This window comes from Sminthopsis crassicaudata, chromosome 2, assembly GCF_048593235.1.
Source record: "Sminthopsis crassicaudata isolate SCR6 chromosome 2, ASM4859323v1, whole genome shotgun sequence".
NCBI classification, from domain to species: domain Eukaryota; kingdom Metazoa; phylum Chordata; class Mammalia; order Dasyuromorphia; family Dasyuridae; genus Sminthopsis; species Sminthopsis crassicaudata.
Genome location: NC_133618.1, coordinates 195,754,296 through 195,770,984, shown reverse-complemented (window position 1 = coordinate 195,770,984; position 16,689 = coordinate 195,754,296). Strand labels below are relative to the sequence as shown.

The 16,689-nt window shown below is 33.0% G+C and overlaps 1 pseudogene; it reads left to right on the top strand.

Moving 5' to 3' along the window:
* The first annotated feature begins 3,779 nt into the window (after positions 1 to 3,779).
* Positions 3,780 to 15,725, top strand: LOC141552703 (SUMO-conjugating enzyme UBC9-A pseudogene; annotated as a pseudogene).
* Positions 15,726 to 16,689: the final 964 nt, after the last annotated feature.

Sequence of the window (16,689 nt, the reverse complement as noted above, 5' to 3'; positions counted from 1 at the left end):
AATAAATGTTATAAGTAAGTGGCTTGTTTAGAGGCTATAGACACACACACACACACACACACATATTTGCAGAAAATTGTACTTTCCAAATGATCATTGACTTGTTCTGGAAAGAAATGTTCTAGACCACCTTATTTTCTGTTAGGGAAGGAGACAAGAGTGTTAGCACAGTTTCTGATGATTTGTGGAATAAATTTTTCATTCTTCCTATTTCCCATCTCAATGTCATGCAATTAAAGAAATGAATTGAGGACATGTACATAGGATATTTTGTTGCAAATGTACCAAGATATATATTTAGTATATCTTCTTAGTCAGGATTTGTTATGCATGTTCATGTTTTTTTTTTTTTTTGTAGGAAGGAGAAAACTTGTTTTTCTAGTATATAGCATGGTAGATTAGGAAAAGAAAGCTAGACTTATCATCAGAGATGGTGGATTTAAATCTTGGATTTTCTACTTATTGTCTATGTGTCCTTGAATAAGAGCTCTAATCTCTTCAGTTCTCAGTTTAGTTTTCTATAAAATGAGAGGATTGAATCAGATGTTATATCAGGTAACCAACAGCTTTGATTTTTTTTTTGATCAATACAATAATTTCACTGGTATGAGACAATTTCCTCCAGGAAAGAAGACTGAAAATTTATTTGTTAATCTTAGAAAATTATTTAAGGTTATTAGAAGTTCACTTTATTTTTTTAAAAACAACATTAATTAATTTATTTTTAGTACACATCTCTGTATGAATCATTTTAGGATAAAAAAATCAGAACAAAAGGGAAAAACTATGGGAGAAAGAAAACCCCCTCCCCCAGCAAAAAAGGCGAACATAGCATATGTTGGTTTACATTAAATCTCCCTAATTCTTCTTCTGGATGCAGATGCCATTTTCTATCCAAAGTCTGTTGAGATTACTTTCGATCACTGAACTACTGAGAAGAACTAAATCTTTCATGGTTGATGATCACATATTCTTGCTGTTATTGTTTACAATTGTATTCTTGGTTCTGCTTGTTTTGCTCAACATCAGTTCATGTAAATCTTTCAAGGCCTTTGTAAAATCAGCTTGTTCATCATTTTTATAGAACAACAATATTCCATTACTTTCATATAATATAACTTATTCAGCCATTCCCCAATTGATAGGCATCTACTCATTTTTCAATTCTTTGCTACCACAAAAAGAGCTACTACAGACATTTTTTCATATGTGGGTTCTTTTCCCTACTTTATGATTTCCTTGGGATACAGAATCAGTAATGGCAAAAGGTAAACACAATTATATGCCCTTTAGATATAATTCCAAATTGCTCTCCAGAATGGTTGAATCATTTTATAACTCCAATAATGCATTAGTACCCCAGTTTTCCCATATACCCCAACATGTATCATTATCTTTCCTGTCATCTTAGCCAATCTGAGAGGTGTGTTTTAATTTGTATTTTTCTAATCAATGGTGATTTAGAGCATTTTTTCATATAATTAGAAAGGGTTTTAATTTCATCATCTGAAAATTATCTGTTCATATCTTTTGACCATTTATAAATTTTTGAATGACTTTTATCCTTATATATTTGATACAATTCTTTACATATTTTAGAAATGAGAGCCTTCTCAGAAGGATTTTATTCAGTCTACAATGATTTTAAAATGGAATTTCTTTTCACATATCTTGTTGATGGGCTTTGTCAGTAATATATAAATTCTGTTGACTTGTGTGGATTTATTTTATATCCTGCAACTTTGCTAAAGCTATGAATTGTTTCCAATAGATTTTTGAATGATTTTCTAAGATTCTCTAAGGATATTATCATATAATTTGCAGAGTGATAGTTTTATTTTCTCATTGCTTATTCTAACTCCTTTAATTTCTTTTTCTTTTCTCTTTGCTAAAGCCAATATTTCTAGTAAAAATGTTGAATAATAGTGGTGATAATGGGCATCCTTCTTTCACCTCTGACCTTATTTGTAGTATGTCCAGCTTCTTTCCATTATAAATAATGCATGCTGTTGGTTTTAAATAAATACTACTTATTATTTTAAGGAACATTTCCTTTATCCCTGTGCTCTCTAGTGTTTTTAATGGGAATGGATGCTATATTTTGTCAAAAGCTTTTTCTGTATCTATTGAGATCATTACATGATTTCTGTTGGTTTTGTTATCAATACAGTCAATTATGGTCATAGTTTCCTTATATTGAACCAGCTCTATATTCTGGGTATAAATCCCACTTGGTCATAATGTATTATCCTGCTGATAAGTTGCTGAAATCTCTTTGCTAATATTTTATTTAAAGTTTCTGCATCACTGTTCTTTAGGGAGATTGGTCTGTAATTTTCTTTCTCTGTTTTGACTCTTCCTTATTTAGATATCAGAATCATTATTTGTGTCATTGAAGGAATTTGGCAGTACTCTTTCTTTACCATTTTTCCCAAATAGTTTCCATAATATTGGAATTAATTCTTCTTTAAATGTTTGATAGAATTCACTTGTAAATCCATCTGGCCATGGAGATTTTTTTCTTAGGGAGTTTGTTAATGACTTCTTCAATTTCTTTTTCTTAAAAGGGACTATTTAAATAATTTATTTCCTATTCTGTTAATCTGGGCAGTTTATGTTTTTGTCTATAAATATATCCATTTTGGTTAGATTATCAGATTTGCTGCTATACAGTTGAGCAAAATAGCTACTAATTATTGCTTTAATTTCTTTTTCATTGGTGTTGTTAACCTTTGCATTTTTGATTCTGCTGATTTGGTTTTTTCATTCTTTTTTCTAACCAAATCAATCAAATGTTTATCTTTTTTTTTTTGGTTTCTTTTCTTTCTTATTGAAAGTTTAACCCACTATTCATTAGACTAAATTTTCTTTAAATGTTACTCTGATTATTTTGCAAGGCAAAAGCGACCCCGCCTAATTTTAGCAGAGACATTATCCTATTATAGGCAAATAGGTAATTTTATATGAAGATCTATACAAAACATGTTCAAAATATACACATAGGTAATTTTCAATACTCACCTTTGCAAAATCTTGTATTTCAAATTTTTTCACTCCCATTTCCCCACCTCTTCTCCTAGATGGCAAGTAATTCAAATTATGTTAAACATGTGCAATTATTTTATACATAGTTCTACAATTATCATGATGCATAAGAAAAAAACAGATCAAAAAGAAAAAAAAAAGAAAAAAACAAAATGCAAGCAAACAACGACAAAAAGAATGAAAAAGCTATGTCGTGATCCATACTCAGTCCCCATAGTCATCTTTCTTGGTGCACATACTTCTCTTCATCAAAAGGCTATTGGAATTAGCCTGAATCATCTCTCAATGAGATATTTTTGGGGAGAAATCTGAGGAGGGAGAGGTCTCTTTCAGAGTAAGAGAATCAGGGAAAGGCTCATAAAGTATGCTGAATATGAAGTTAGCCTTGATGCACAAGGAATTTCAATAAGTAAGAATGAGTTGCAGTTGGAAGTTAGTTCCAGAATTGGGGAATCATAGAAATAAACACAAAAGAAAACAAGAAACAAGTTTGGGGAATAGTCATCTTTTTGACAAGCTCTTAGATAACATCAAAGAAACACCATGAAACATTTCAAATTCTTAAGTTAAAACAGGTTGATAGGAATTCAGGACCTTTGATCAAATCACCAATTCAACCACAAATTTTGATAAGACAATTGCTCTGTGGAAGGCACTGTCCATGGTGCTGTTTAAAATGGATGGTGTGTGCTCTTCAGAGATTTACATTCTATCAGGGTAGAGGGGGATTAAACATGCACAAAGAACAGAGTAAGGTATGCTAAAGGAAAAATAGAGATCCAGAGAATATACTAAAAAATTTGATGTTGGAGAAAATATTTTTAGTTCAGGTGATAAGTGAAAATTTCATGGAAGACCCAGCACTTATACTGATTCTTGGAGCAAGTTTCTGGAAAAAATGAGCATCTGGAGAACTCCAATATTCTTCAGAGAAACTCTCCTATATTTGGACCCTTCATAGAGTCTATTCCATGACAGCAGATTAAGCTTTTGTAAAGCATACTCTTAGCTAATGTCTCAATTGAAGTCTTATTGAGGCAGTATTCATAATATTGTCTGCAATTACTGAATAATAATCTCTATGGTTTCTTTTAACAAATATCTTCTGCAGTATTAACATATGAGTGATTCAGGACTTTCAGCTTTATAACTTGTAAAAATAAAATTAATTTTCTAATAAGAATCATATGATCTCCTTGAAGAAGGACCTAGTCTAATCAATCTTGTTATGTTCTGCAGCAACTAGGACACACATTTCTACATCAGATACACTTAATAAGTATTTGTTGAAAGTATGGAGGTACATAGTCTTCACAATGAAATTTTCATTTTTCCCTTAAACTTTTTACACAAGTTGCAATATTAAATTGTTAAAACTGTTAAGTTTTTCAAAGTCTGTCATATTTCTCAAACTGTATGTCAAGATATGGAAACCATTGCCAGTTATCACACTCTAAAAAATGAAAGCATCTCCATTAAATGTTGGTGAGACATTCCTTATTTGTTTTGACCATGAATAATGTGACTTGCATTTTCTATTCTAGATACTCTGAATCTATATCTGATTATAAGTAACAATTTTCCCATATTTGAAACAAAACAGCTGATTGTTTAGTATCTTGTTATTTTTATTGCAATTATTTGAATTACTGAAGAGACTGCCATGTAGGGATAGTAATGTTTCTAATTTTTTCTGTTTCAGTGGAGGATGCTCAAATCCAACTTCTTTCTCCAAAGGTAAGCTTGGTATAATGGTAAATGCATTGAATTGCTAGCAAGAAGATTTGAATCTGAATCCCATTTCTGATATTTAATATCTATGTGTTTTTTTTGCTAGTCACAATTTCTTGGAGAACCAATTTCCTCATTGATAAAATGAGAAAGATGATCTAGATGAGATCTAAAATTTCTATGAACTTTAATACATGTAAACTAATACAATTTCCTTTCAAGTATAAATCTTGGATCATTTTTCCCAACTCAGGTTACATGCACAGTGACCTCTCACAAGACTGATTTCTTTACTGATCTACATGGAAACTTTAACTTATTTTCCATTTCAGATTTGGTTTACCCCTCCTTTGTTCTTTTCTGTGTGGTGGTTCTCCACACCGGGAGTGCCAGACTTACTGTGGATATCCGATCAGCTTCAGCCCTGCTGCTGCTCAGATACTGCCTTAGCCTTTTTGGAAGACGGGATAAAAATATTTTTCACAACAGGAAATCCTCCAGTGAGTTTGGTAAATTCTCTATTGGGAATTTATGGAAAGGCATGGATAAAATCGTGAAGGATGAACCATAGAAAGATTGTGGATTCAAACAGATCATCAATCTGTTAAAGTATTTTTCTTATAATGGAAAAAGAAAGGAATATTATAGAAGTAGTAGTGCTAGGATCAGTAAGATAAAGAGGAGGAAAAGGAAAAGAGCAACAACAGTAACAGCACCAAGCATTTTATAGTATCACAAAGCTCTTTATACATACTATCTCATTTGATGCTCAAAATCTCTGTGAAGTAGGTAGTGTTATTATCTCCATTTTATAATAAGGAACTGAAACTAAGAAAAGTTATATGAATTTTACACTGGTAGTATCTGAGCAAGGATGTGAACTCAAGTCTTCCTGTCACCAAATCCTTACTGTTGCCTCCTCTCCACTATCCCATCACCATATCCATATTATTTCCTTCATGATTTCCAATCCATTTTCCACTAAGATACTGAAGTGATTTTACTAAAGTATATAGTTCTATCACTTCCATGGTCAATTATAAAGTTCTCTGAAATTTAAAGATCTTTGCAAAATAGCCTTTTTATATTTCAGTTTTTATATTTTGCTATCCTGCATGTACTTTATAGTCAAGCTACGATGGCCTATCTGTACAAAACACTCTATCCTATGCTCCCTCTCTGTTTCTTTGACATCAGGCTGTTCTCCATACCTGGAATGCATTGTCTTCTGGTTTCTCTGCCTAGTTTCCTTAAAGGATCACACCCAATGCTACATTCTATGGACATTTTCTGGTCCCACTCTTCCATACCCTGCTTCTATTATATTCCTTTCTTCCCCTGAGATGAATTTTTATCTTTTCTGTATTATGTAAGGAGGATTAGTACATGTGCTGTAAAAATATGCTTAGCTGATGCAAATACCCCAGATGGAAGTGGATAGGCAGAGTCTGGATAGTGTATAATAGCAATGTCTTGGAGAGGCTGTGCAGCACAGGTCCATTCTGCATGCTCACTTTTTTCTATTTACTGCATAGCTTATACTAAGAATGCCTTCAAAAGAATCTTTCCTGGGATCTTTACCTTATTCTATTAGCATTTGCTTTGCTGATTTGATTGCTTCCTGGAAGTGTATAATGAGAGATGGTGCTATAAAGGGAGAAGCTTTGAGGAATCTTCTCTCCAATAAATTCATTTCTTGGCCTCTCAAGTTCTTTTTTGTTTTAGATAAAAGGATGAAAGTTTAAATTTTGTTGAGTTTTGAAAGGTCAATAGAGTGAGTATCTGAGATTTATAGACTACTTAGCATTGAAGTCCAGAAGATCAAGGAGTGACCCTCAAGAGTGATCTTTAGGGCGCAGTTCAGAACTAGCTGAGAAGAAGACTCATCTGACAGTTTTGGTTCATCTGAACATAAATAAGGTGGGACTAATATGATGTAAGATCTAAGCTAAGGATCATTATACTCTTTTAAAAAACTGAAGTGGGAAAGAGGAGATTGTATTTTTGAGGTATTGGGAGGGGGTTTTATCTTTGAAGTAAATATTTTGTAAAACCTAATCAATGTTGTGTTTAAGTGGAATGGGATCCTAATCATTCAGTAGAACCTAACAATGAAAGGAACAAAACTGGCAATGGCTTGAACAAATAACATTTGAGAAGATACCCTTCAGGGTATTCAGAACTCTTGGTAGAGGTGGTTGATCTGGTTTTGGGAGAATGGGAAATACAAACTCATATATCACATATATATCATTTTCTTATATGTAAATCCCATTCATCTTCCCACCCTCCTGCATTAAGATATGAACTCCTTAACAGCAGGGACATATTTATTTTTCCTTGCATTTTCATTCTAAACATTTAACATAGTTCCTGGCATATAGTAAGGGCTTAATATGTGCTTTATCTAATCTCTAAACAAGTATATTTAGATTTTAACCTGTTTTTAGCAAGGACAAATTTAATCAATATTTTCTCATGTTGTAATAAAAACAAGGTTTTACTTAAGCTAACATAATATTCTTTTTACAATAGCAATAAAACAAAATCCTAATTCTTGAATCTGCTAATGACTGTAGCCGTTACCTATAGAATAATATTAGCTACAAAATAATAATAATAATAATAATAATAATAATAATAAATAATAACTCCACGATATTTATATAGCACTTTAAAATTTTCAAATGCTTTATATATATTATCTCATTTGAATCTCATGAGAATCCTTTCAAATAATACACATATAATTATTCCCATCCTAAAGATGAGAAAACTGAGATTTTAGAAGTGATTACGATTTATTCATAGTCACACAGCAGATTAAGTGTTAGAAGCAGAATTAAAATACAGATCTATTCTGGCTCCAGGCTCAGAACTCTTACCACTATCCAGTTATTCCCTTCTACCTTGAAGGGGTTAGAGACACTTTTCTCCTATAATCTGGAAAATCCATATAAAACTTTTTGGCCCTCCTTTTATTCTAGAGAAGAAATCTGAATTAGTATGTATTAAGAGTTAAAATATGTTGATATATAATACTACATATATATATATATACATATTTTATGCATTTCTGAGTTTCTAAACATTTTCTATGTCAACTATTGGCCTTTTCTTTCTGCAAAACTTTCCCCAAATTCTCATCTAAATTCTTACATTTTTCTATGATATATTAAAATGCAATGGGAAAAGTTGTGATGTAGAAGGGATAATTGTACTACCTTACCTCTTCCACACAAATACATTTATTTTCATCCTATAAGTATTTCAGTAAGATATAGCCATAAAGTTAAGTACATCCTTTTGGAAATAAAAAAATAAGGTTAAACAAGAAACTACACTAAAAATCTTTGAACCAGGGACCCTATTACCCCTCAGCATATACCTTAAAAAGACATTGATGAAAAGACATTGTATAGACCAAAACATTTATAGTATTACTTTTTGTATAGGGAAAGAAACTAGAAACAAGATAGATATTTGTTAATTAGGAAATAGCTAAATCAATTATGACACATAAATATAATTGGATAATTCTGTACTGAAAGATATGATGAACATGATGAATACAGAGAAGGAAAGAAAGACAACTGATGCAAAGTAGAATCAAGAAAATGATGTGCAAAATGACTATAACAATGGAAAAATGCAACAATACAAATAGAATGTACAACTACAAATAAATGGAAAATATATTGTAAAATTACAAAAAATAAACTTGTCCCCAAAGAAGAGAAATAAGAAAGATAGCTTCCTCTACTTATGCCTTCACAAAGTTGGGAGAATTTATGAATGTGGAATATTATATATACATATATATGTATAAATTTATATCAGTTAGATTTTTGATATATGAATAGATTTTATAATTTTTTTCCTTTTTGGTTTTAAAAGCTTTTTGTAATATAGGTTGATTCTTTGAAAGGGAAAGTAAAGGGATACAAGAAGAGAAATTTAGATGATACAAACCTAAAAACATCAATGAAATTTTAGTTTAAAAATAAGAAATAATACTTATGGCTGATCATAAGCAAAACTGAGAAGAAGGGAGAATTATGTTCTTCATTTATTTTCTCCAGTTCTCTCCACTTTACCATCCTTTAACTTTCTCTCATACCATAATGAGGTTTCCATCTTATTCTTTTTTTGATTTAGTAAAACTTGCATTCAAATTTATTCTCACACTATGGTAAAAATTAATCTAATTTTATCAGCTTACTACTAAATCATTTGATCAATACTTATTTATTACATACTATGTGTCAGACTCTGTGCTAAGAATTGGGGGGACAAATAATGAAGAAAAACAGGCTCTGCCTCTAAGAAACTTACTTTTTAAATAGGAAGATGTGTATATATTAAATGAGGCAGTTAGATGATGCAGTGGGTAGAATGGAGGCTCTAGAATCAGAAAAACTTACTTTCTTGAGTTCAAATCTGCCCTCAGACGCTTTCTACCTATGAGATCCTGGGCAAGTTACTTAAACAATTTGCCTCAGTTTCTCTCATCTGCAAAATGAGCTAGAGAAAAAAAAAAACACTGTTTCAGTATTTCTGCTCAAAAAACCCACATGGGGTCACAAAGAATTGGATATGACTGAAAAATGACTGAATATCATCATAAATGTTAACACCCCATGTAAATTGTTCTACAACTTGCTCTTTACTAAAGTACTGAATCCTCAGAGAGTGTCTTTATATTGAATTTTAGAAGTAACACTGTGTAAGTCTTATCGTAACACTATAAGCTCCTGAGATTCCATTGGTGTGTTTCTCATAAACACCTAGTCAGTAGACCTACTTATCTTTTAGTGCAGATATTTACCGAGATGGCACATAATAAGGTAACACCAGTTGGTATAAAGCATCTCCTTCTCCAATATGGTGGTGTACTGTCCAATAAAAACATGCAAACATTTACAGCATACTCAAACTTTTAGTATGAAGATGTGTAGTATGTGCATATCTTTTGGTATTTCATGGCCTGGAAATCTTTTCTCTTGTGGAGTCTTTGCTCAACAATTTTTAAGTATAATGTTTCTTCTGGGAACACTGCTCAATAAGATTCCTGGGGTATACTCCTTTCTTGAGTCCATAGCTGGAATTCTTCTCTGAGACAAGAGGTTATGTCCTTGAAGTTACTTTCACCCTTGAGTGTGTCTGTTTTCATGTATGTTTTTGGATTTATGTCTCTGCTTCTGGCTGAATGAGCTATTTCATCCTGGCTTGTATTAAGCCATAAGTGTTGTTCCTTATTTTTAAAATAGTTCTGATGATATCATTGATGAGGCATTGGAAAGTCAACATCCTCTACTTTTTCCTCACAAAACATTCCCAAATCTGTACTCTTCAACTTTCAAATGAAATTTCACCTAGTTATTTAAAGTCCCAGAGGTATCTAGTTTTTTCCCCTTCTTGATCTAATCAAAATGGTTTATATTTCATAAAAAAGATCACAGGACAAATATGCATTTTGTTTACACATTAAAACTTCACCATGGGGGACTACATTCTGTGATTTTATCAACTGGGTTTGAGATTGTGCTGGAGAATCATACTATCATTCCTTTACACATATATATGTAAAGATAACCAAGATACAAACAAAGTTGATACAATGTAACTTTAGAGGAGAAAGGGCTAGCAATTGGGAAGACCAGAAAAAACCTCCTACAGAAGGAAATGAAATCAGTTAAGAACTTACCAAACATTAATTCAGTAATACTAAATCAGGTAATGGGGATACAATTACAGAAGCAAACAGTTCTTGAATTCGAAGAGCTTATATTCTTTCAGGAGTTTACAATATGTTCAAAAACAACTTAAATAATGTACCTGTATTTATAATACATATAATGTACACATACTATTTATAGACACAAATGTGTTTATGTACATATATACATACATATTTACAAACATAGGCAGCTAGGTAGTATAATGAATAAATAGATCCAGAGTCAAGAAGTCCTGTGTTAAAATTCTGCCTCAGATATTCATTCACTAGCGGTATGATCCTAGGCAAGTTACTTCATAACTTTGTACCTCACTTTCTTCCTCTGTAAAAAAGTCTTTTTGGGGACCAAATGAACTAAAATATGTAAAGTACTTTCCAAATCTTAAGGTACATGTAAATGCCAATTATCACTGTTATTATTATTATTGTTACACACACACACACACACACACACACAGACACACAGATGCACACACATACAAGTGATTTTAAAGTACTAACAACTAAGAATAGTCTATTTGGAGGTGTTACCTGAGGGGCATCTTTAAAAAAATCAGGAATTTCAAGAGGTCTAAGGAGCTTTCCAGGCACCATACAGTGGGGTGGAGTGGGATTAGCCTGTGAAAACATACTGAAGGGGAGATGAAATGCTGTATGTGGAGAATAGTCAGCCTGTTTGGCTGGAGCTAGAGTACAAGAGAGGGAGTTGTAATATATGATTAGCTCACAATAAAAGGCTGGGGGCAAACTGTGAAAGACTTTAAATCCTTTTTTTCTATTAAAATTATTTATTACTTTTTCTAATTACAAGAAAAGATGGTTTTCAGTTTTCATTTTGTAAGATTTTGAGTTCCAATCTTTTTTTCCCCTTCCTTTCTTACCTCCCCTTCCCACACTAGCAACCAATCTGATATGGGTTATATATGTACATTCATCTTTAACATATTTTCATTATGTTGGGAAAGAAAGATCAGAACAAGAGAGAAAAATCATGATAAAGAAAAAAAAACACCAAAAGATGAAAAAAGTATGCTTTAGTCTGTATTCATCTTCCATATCTCTCTCTCTCTCTCTCTGGATGCAGATGGCATTTTTCATCCAAAGTTTATTGGAATCTCCTTGGATCACTGATTGCTGAGAAAAGCTATCAATTACTCTTGATCATTACATAGTCTTGCATTTGGTGTGTACAATGTTTTCCTGGTGCTGTTCACTTCACTCAGAAATAATTCACGTGTAAGTCTTTATAGGCTTTTCTGAAATCAATCTGCTCATCATTTCTTATAGCACAATAGAATCCTATAACATTCATTTACCAGAAATTATTTAGCCATTCCCAATTGATGGACATCCCCTCAGTTTTCAATTCCTTGTCACCACACAAAGATTTTTGTATATATGAATCCTTTTCTTTTTTATGATCTCTTTGGGATACAGATCCAGTAGTAGCACTGATGGATCAAAGAATATGCCGTTTTATAGCCTTTTTGGCATAAGGACTTTAAATTCTGAAGATAGGACTTTGATCTTTAATCACAGAGGCACCAGATTTTAAGTTTCTTGAGCAGGGAATGATATGGTGAGATTTATACTTTGGCAGCTAGAAGTTGGATTGGAGAGAATAGAGACTGTATAGAGGGAGATGAATTAGGAGACATTAAAGTAACCCAGGTAAAGGATTAAACTATTATAGAATTTTAAGAAACATTGAATGGGTAGCTAGAAATACTTTTGGGGGGACGTTGTGGTCTTTCAAGACTCTAGGCATGTAAGTGCCCCCTCTTTTCCATATTCATCCGGCTAAACCTATTCTGAATTCCTATTTGCTCCCTTAATCATTAGATGAAATTAGATGGTAACACATTTCTGAAAATGGCTTTGCTCTTTCTTTATTCACCTTTCTACATTGCTAGCCCATCCTGATACTTCAGTTTTATTTTCTGTCAAAGTAAGGGACAGATTCTAGATAAGAAAATAGGAACTTGTTATATAAGGCATTTGAAAACACATAGTTGAAGGTAATATGACCCATGGCTATGTAAGTGATATATGTCTCTACCTCTCAGGTAAAGAATGGTCAGCATTGGCTGAGATAAGTAATTCCACTGGAGAAAACATCTTCTTAGTGTCTAGTTGGATACTTAATAAGAGTCACACTGCAAAATGGTATGGGACATCAGTTTCTACAATTCATGTAAAATTGTCATGGGTTTAGTTGTTTGCAAATAGCCTGGAGCCAGATATGTTGTGTTCAGTTTTCAACTCTGTCTCTGACTTGTCTTGGCAAGTGACTTTCACTCTCAGCTATAGAAAGAGTAAAGCTGAATAATTACCTGCCTCACAAAGTAGAAATAGATAGAAATGAGAAATCCTTTGGTCTTTTGCTCTAATCTCTCACACAATTATAAAGGATAGCAGAATTCTTCCTTCTGTCTTCTTCTAGTCTTCTTTCTTGTTGTTCAGTCACTTTTAAATTGTGTCTAATTCTTTCTGACCCCATTTAGAGTTCTTGGCAAATATATTATAGTGGCTTGCCATTTTCTTCTCCATCTCATTATATAAATGAGAAAATGGAGCTAAATAGGGTTAAATGACTTGTCCAGGGTCACATAGATAAGTGTTTCAGACACTGGATTTAAACTCAGTGAGATAAGTCTTCCCGACTTCAGTCCTGATGTTTTATGTACTGCATATTCTAGCTGTCCAAAGTCTTCTTTCCTATGTTGAGTCAATTCATCTTTAAGAAACTATTCTGAGTATTAGACATGGGCAATATAAAGATAGTACATGACACAATCACAGAAATGCATTTTTTAAGGCTGAAAGTGACTTTAGCCATCTATTTTCTGCTTGAAGACCTCCAAAGAGATGGCTCAGCACCGACTTTCTAGATATAGCTCCATTACATTTTCCAACAGCTTAAATTTACCTCTTTGCAATTTCTACTCATTACTTGTGGTTCTGCTCTCTGGGAACAAATAAACCATGTCCAATGCTTTGTTCTTCAGATCCTTGGAAGATGACTATCATGTCCTCTCAGAATCTTCTCCAGGCTTAACATCCCTAATTTCTTCAACCAGTTCTAATATGGCATGTATTCCAAGGTTTGTTTGTTTGTTTTTAATTACCTTTGTTATCTTTCTCTGGATATTCTCAAGTTCCTTCCTTCCTAATTGACAGGTCTGAGACCTGAGGAGTACTATTAAATTGTCACCCAAATTAGAATGTGGTGTTCTAGGTATGGTTTAACAAGGGGAGAGTACTGAGAGTTTATCACTTCCTTATTCCTGAGAGTTATATATTCTCCATAAGATCCAAGAGCATATTAACATTTTGGCTGCTGCCACAACATGCTAATAAAACCTTTCAATTCAGGTTTCCTAAATTCCCCGGAGAATATCCAGACAAATTACTCTAATCATGCTTCTCCTATCTGGTATTTCTGAAGTTGGTATCTTGAAGCAAGAATACTATTTTAGGTTTCTTCCTATTGAATTTCATATCATTGGATTTAACGCTGTCCTCAAGATGTTTGTACTCAATTGGGGTCACATTAACATAGTGATATTATAAAAAACTTAAAAGGGAATTTAGAGACCAATTGCTCTAAACCCTTCTTTTAATTAATGACAAAACTAAGATCTAAAAAGGTAAAGAGACTTACTCATTGTCATACAGGAAGGTTTAGGTCCTCTGACTCTAGATTCAGTGTTCTTTACATTACATCACATTCTATTTTTTCCCCCAGATTTTTTTTAACTTCTAATGCTTCTAGAATGCATTCCCAATTCAGGTAATAACTCCCCTCAGAAGTGTTGAGAAATTTTTTTTCTAAGATATTTGGCCTCGGTTTATTATCATCACATTTTCCCCCAAAGTATAGTGCTTCTTTGTAGCATAGAAGCCACCATGGTTTCTCAGAGGTCATGCCAGTGGAGTTCAACCTCTGATAAGTTCTCTATATTTGGAAAGACCCATATTTGTCGTCATAGGAACAGCCTTATTCAATTCGGAAAGCCAATCCGATCGATACAAAGGAAGGACTTTTTTCCCCCCAGATAGGTTGCAATCTTTATCAGTAAAGGGTGTAGCCACAATGACAAATTTCAAGGTATCTATAACATTGAAGTATGAAGTACAATGCCAGTTACTTAGAATCTACGAAATTTTCCTTGTCCTGGCGCAGGTCGAGTTAATTATATCCATTCATTTTTGGTTCATATTTACTTTCACTCATGCATATTTACAAATGAATATTGCTTCAGTTTTTACATATAATAAAGCGCATAGAGTAAGAAAAGATAAGAGAAAAGGGGAATAATTCAGATTGGCTAGAGCTGAATTCCTGGAGGGTTTAGCAACTGGAAAAATAGGTTACAGCTAGTTTGAGTGGGATCCTAATTCCCAAACAAGGAGTTGAATATTCTTTCTTAGGTAATGGAGAGAGCCTAAGGGTTTTATTTGATTGTGGGAAGGGAAAGATATGCGCATTAGAAAAGTTAATCTGTTCCTCCCCCTCCCACTGCCCTACGTAGCCCTAGTAGTTCCAGCCAGGCACTTAGGTCTAGGGTCCAGTGGTGCCCCTGACCCGAAGGGAACGGTCCCAAGACAAAAGAAAATTCCACCGCATCCACTAATCATCCGGGCACCTTCCGTTCTGATTCCGTACATTTGCAAGCGGCTGCAGCTGCGCTGAGAGAGAGTTTGAGTATATGTATAATAATTCTCAGTAGACTTGCCCAGGAGTGAAAAGCTCAGAGGAAAGACTATCCTTTTGTCTTGCGGTATCTATGAAAAATCCAGATGGTACAATGAAATCTCATGAATTGGATATGTACTATTCCAGGAAAGAAAGGGACATCATGGGAAGGAAGTTAATTTTTCAAAATAACGGACATTTTTCAATCAGGATTTCCATCTTCACCACCAAAGTGTAAATTTGAACCACCGTTATTTCACTCAAATGTGTATTCTTTAGGCTGTGTGCTTGTCCATTTTAGGGGAAGATAAGGATTGAAGGCCAGCAATCACAATTAAACAGATCTTGTTAGGAATACAGAAATTTGTAAATGAACCAAACATTCAAGACCTACAAACTCAGGTAAAGGCTCACACAATTTACTGCCAAAACAGAGTGGAATATGAGAAAAGAGTTTGAGTACAAGCCAAGAAGTATGCATTCATAACTATCAATCTTATAGCACCATAAAAAAAGAAAGGATTGATTTTATCAAGAATTTGTTCACAAAATTTTTGCAAAATACAATGTTGATATATACAATGACTATTCACTTAGGAAAGAAGATTGTGTGTGTACAACTTCAATACAGTTTTGAATTTGCCAATTTGCCCATAGTTTTTTCCACACAGGGTTTCTTCCTTCAGTCTTTTAAATTTTTTATTATTATGTAAAACTTTATTTTATTTTAATATTGGTGTCAGTGTTTCAAATGTAAAATTATAAACTTTTATAAACTCCCTAGTATCTAGCTTCATTTGCTCTCTGATGCACACATTCTTATAAATGTTTAGAACCTTATTTAGCCTCTAGCTGACTGAATGAAAAAGGAAATTATAATTTCTCCCTTTCCCTATCCTTAATTTGTTTGTCTGTCTTTCAGAAACTAGCTTATATTGCTTCCTAGCCCCAGAGATCCAGTCAGCCCAACATCTTGTTTCTACATCACTTCCTTGTGTTTACAGGGCATTTTGTCTGTTGCTGTTTAGAGTAAATAAACTATATGCATGTATGCATATACATATAGACATATACATACATATATGTATACATATATACTTACACATATATACATACATACATATATACATATACATACATATATATACATACATATATACATATACATACATACATATATATATATACATATATATATATATATATATATATATATATATATATATATATATATATATATATATATATATATATATATATATATATATATGTAATCTGCTTCTGACTATAAAGATTTGTCTGGATAAAGAAGGACTGTTTAGGAGGCTATTGAGATAAAACAGGCAAGACCTGATTTTGACATCCCTATAGTTAGCAGATAATCACAGTGGCCAGTGGATAGGATATCAGGATTGAGCAAGAATATCTGAGTTCAAACCTGGCTTCAAACACTCACTAGCTTTTTGATCCTGGG